We start from the raw sequence: 4,180 nt of genomic DNA, 5'->3' as shown, positions 1-4,180 counted from the left end.
CTCTGGAAACTGAGGCGTTCGAAATTTTGATGAAAATTATTCTAAGTCCGAAGTCGGAACTGAGGTGTTCGGTCGAAATGCCGTAAAAACGTAAAAAATATTTTTTTCAAAACACCGTTAACGGCATTCGAGTCCTAATGACCCTTGAAATTGATCTGCGAAATCAGAATTTTAAAATTCCGTCTCTAAGTACCCAAACGGACTTTTGCACCGAGCGATCAGACCGATTTACCCGACCCCTCGCCCATAGCGAGCGGCCGGCGCGCTATGGGATTTCGACCGTTTCGCGCATCGAGTGATTCAGAGCTGAACGCTGCCGCGCTGGCATATATAGGGATAGTAGTGGTGGTATGTAGCAGCGGACAAAAGCGTACGATCGAAATGTGATTTTATGTGCGTCCGATTATCTTGTTACCTCTCGTACACCGCGACTTACCCGTAGTTGGGACGATGGCCGGAATGTGTACCCTGTGGACCCACCATCGTTTGAGGGATGACAAATCTTGCCATTGACCATGCACAGCGAGATTGCGGATGCGGCGAGCGTTTCTATGTTAGCGGTCCAAATGCAATCAAAGATTTTATGTGTTCGTGTCAGAACGACCAAAAATTAACAAATGCGTCAACTCACTAAAGTCCGAGCGAGAATTTTGAAATAAATAAAATTTCATAAACTCGTAACGTGTGAATATTTCTAAAGAGAAATCTCACAATAAACCGTCGCTTTCAATCTAGCGAAGAGTATGGAGAATGTTTGAACTTTTGCTTGTCGACGACGATATTTTTTCTTTACGATAAAATTTCAAGTCGATGTGCCCAAAAATCTCTAAATTTTGAACTGGGAAATTATTTCTTCGTCCGATGAATCGCATTGATCTCTGTTTTTGACGAAAAAAAGACGGATAAAATGCAGCATTCAATCAAGGATATAAAATAAAAGAAAAATTTTCCGTAAAAACTATATTACAATGGAGGATTATGTTTCTACTTTTCGTCCGATGAGTCGCAACAAAAATAAGTAATCCATCCGTCGTTGTTCGTTTAGTCGATCTGAATGCACTGTAAAAATTTATTAAAGTAAAATGTTACGTTTGCATTTCATGAATTTTGACAAACGTGTACCGAAATGTGTACAAATTATTTATTTCGACGACGACGACAACTTAGAACGGATGAATAAAATTAATTGTTGCAAGATTCAAACAAGGATGAAAAAGTCATAGAAAATTATTCCGTAACCATGATATTGGATTATTTTTTCTTCACTCTCTCCTCCGATGAGTCGCAACAAATAAAAATCCATAAATCAATTCATCCGTCGTTGTTCGTTTAGTCGATCTGAATGCACTGTAAAAATTTATTAAAGTAAAAATGTTACGTTGCATTTCATGAATTTTGACAAACGTGTACCCCGAAGTGTGTACAAATTATTTATTTCGACGACGACGACAACTTAGAACGGATGAATAAGAATAAAATTGTTGCAGGAGATTCAATCAAGGATGATGTGAAAAAAATGTCGAAAAATTTTCCATCCAGAAAGATCGCGTGGCGTTACGTCTCTTCTTACGAGGTTTTCGTTTCGCAGACACGCACACTTTCTTCAAAACAATAATAGGAAAGTGTTCAGTTTTTTATAAGAGCAGCAGGTGTCTTTCCGAAATTCTACGATTATTGTAGCTTATATGACTAGAAGGAAAGAAAGACTAAAACTCTCTTATTTTAAAACAAGAACGCAGTTCCCTGGTTGATCCTGCCAGTAGTCATATGCTTGTCTCAAAGATTAAGCCATGCATGTCTCAGTACAAGCCAAATTAAGGTGAAACCGCGAAAGGCTCATTAAATCAGTTATGGTTCCTTAGATCGTACCCACATTTACTTGGATAACTGTGGTAATTCTAGAGCTAATACATGCAAACAGAGCTCCAACCGGAAACGGAAGGAGCGCTTTTATTAGATCAAAACCAATCGGTGGCGGTCTCCGTCATCGTACAACTTGGTGACTCTGAATAACTTTACGCTGATCGCACGGTCTCGCACCGGCGACGCATCTTTCAAATGTCTGCCTTATCAACTGTCGATGGTAGGTTCTGCGCCTACCATGGTTGTAACGGGTAACGGGGAATCAGGGTTCGATTCCGGAGAGGGAGCCTGAGAAACGGCTACCACATCCAAGGAAGGCAGCAGGCGCGCAAATTACCCACTCCCGGCACGGGGAGGTAGTGACGAAAAATAACGATACGGGACTCATCCGAGGCCCCGTAATCGGAATGAGTACACTCTAAACCCTTTAACGAGGATCAATTGGAGGGCAAGTCTGGTGCCAGCAGCCGCGGTAATTCCAGCTCCAATAGCGTATATTAAAGTTGTTGCGGTTAAAAAGCTCGTAGTCGAATCTGTGTCCCGCGCCGCCGGTTCATCGTTCGCGGTGTCAACTGGCGTGCCGCGGGACGTCCTGCCGGTGGGCTTAGCTCGAGAGGGCGGCCCAACTCAATCCCGCCGCGGTGCTCTTCATTGAGTGTCGAGGTGGGCCGGCACGTTTACTTTGAACAAATTAGAGTGCTTAAAGCAGGCTAAAACTTCGCCTGAATACTGTGTGCATGGAATAATGGAATAGGACCTCGGTTCTATTTTGTTGGTTTTCGGAACCCCGAGGTAATGATTAATAGGAACGGATGGGGGCATTCGTATTGCGACGTTAGAGGTGAAATTCTTGGATCGTCGCAAGACGGACAGAAGCGAAAGCATTTGCCAAAAACGCTTTCATTGATCAAGAACGAAAGTTAGAGGTTCGAAGGCGATCAGATACCGCCCTAGTTCTAACCATAAACGATGCCAGCTAGCGATCCGCCGACGTTCTTCCGATGACTCGGCGGGCAGCTTCCGGGAAACCAAAGCTTTTGGGTTCCGGGGGAAGTATGGTTGCAAAGCTGAAACTTAAAGGAATTGACGGAAGGGCACCACCAGGAGTGGAGCCTGCGGCTTAATTTGACTCAACACGGGAAACCTCACCAGGCCCGGACACCGGAAGGATTGACAGATTGAGAGCTCTTTCTTGATTCGGTGGGTGGTGGTGCATGGCCGTTCTTAGTTGGTGGAGCGATTTGTCTGGTTAATTCCGATAACGAACGAGACTCTAGCCTGCTAAATAGGCGTATTTCGACATCCCAAAGGCCCGTCGATCCTGGGTTCGCCCGGTGGTCGTGCGCGGTTTTTACTGTCGGCGTACAAACAATTCTTCTTAGAGGGACAGGCGGCTTCTAGCCGCACGAGATTGAGCAATAACAGGTCTGTGATGCCCTTAGATGTTCTGGGCCGCACGCGCGCTACACTGAAGGAATCAGCGTGTCCTCCCTGACCGAGCGGTCCGGGTAACCCGCTGAACCTCCTTCGTGCTAGGGATTGGGGCTTGCAATTGTTCCCCATGAACGAGGAATTCCCAGTAAGCGTGAGTCATAAGCTCGCGTTGATTACGTCCCTGCCCTTTGTACACACCGCCCGTCGCTACTACCGATTGAATGATTTAGTGAGGTCTTCGGACCGGTACGCGATGGCGTTTCGACGTCGTCGATGTCGCTGGGAAGATGACCAAACTTGATCATTTAGAGGAAGTAAAAGTCGTAACAAGGTTTCCGTAGGTGAACCTGCGGAAGGATCATTAACGTGTCCTCGTACACACGAATTTTGACATATGTATAATTTATTATTATGCATTTTTATTTGATCGTGTCGATGTACACTTTATGTTTTTACAACACCGTCGTCGATGACATGGAGTCGACGGCACGATCTTTTGTCGTGCCGTTGCTTGTTTCTTTTTGAAACACCGTGTGTACGACGTTTTGAACTACGAATCGTACATATTCGGAAAAACAATAGCGTTACGCTGGCCCGCAGCGCCGGTCCTTGCGATCGAATTTTTCACCTTTTTTGAACGAGAAAAACCGAATTCGCTCGGGCATACGGCTGTTTCTTCGGGTACCTAGATTTTTTGATTTTTTTTGTACTATCTCTCGATCTTTTCCAATGATGGAAAAAAGGAGGGACGCTTTCGGTTTTTCGACCGGATCGCGGAAAGTTGTGAACTCCACCGCGAAAGTCGAAAGACGTTAGAAGTCCTCTTTTTTCGGACACACGGAGAGGATGTAGCAGAGTAGTCGAGAAAGAAGAAAATCGCAGG

The 4,180-nt window shown here is 44.9% G+C and overlaps 1 non-coding gene across 1 annotated transcript; it reads left to right on the top strand.

Moving 5' to 3' along the window:
* Positions 1-1,740: 1,740 nt before the first annotated feature.
* Positions 1,741-3,661, top strand: LOC148165733 (small subunit ribosomal RNA). Its single transcript, XR_015771223.1, has one exon. It is a non-coding gene; the product is annotated as a small subunit ribosomal RNA (ribosomal RNA).
* Positions 3,662-4,180: the final 519 nt, after the last annotated feature.

This window comes from Gnatocerus cornutus, unplaced genomic scaffold (assembly GCF_029298725.1).
Source record: "Gnatocerus cornutus isolate USDA-ARS CGAHR unplaced genomic scaffold, icGnaCorn1.1 ctg00000231.1, whole genome shotgun sequence".
Taxonomy (NCBI): domain Eukaryota; kingdom Metazoa; phylum Arthropoda; class Insecta; order Coleoptera; family Tenebrionidae; genus Gnatocerus; species Gnatocerus cornutus.
The sequence above is the reverse complement of the archived record's forward strand: the minus strand, read 5'-3'. Positions and strand labels throughout refer to the sequence as shown.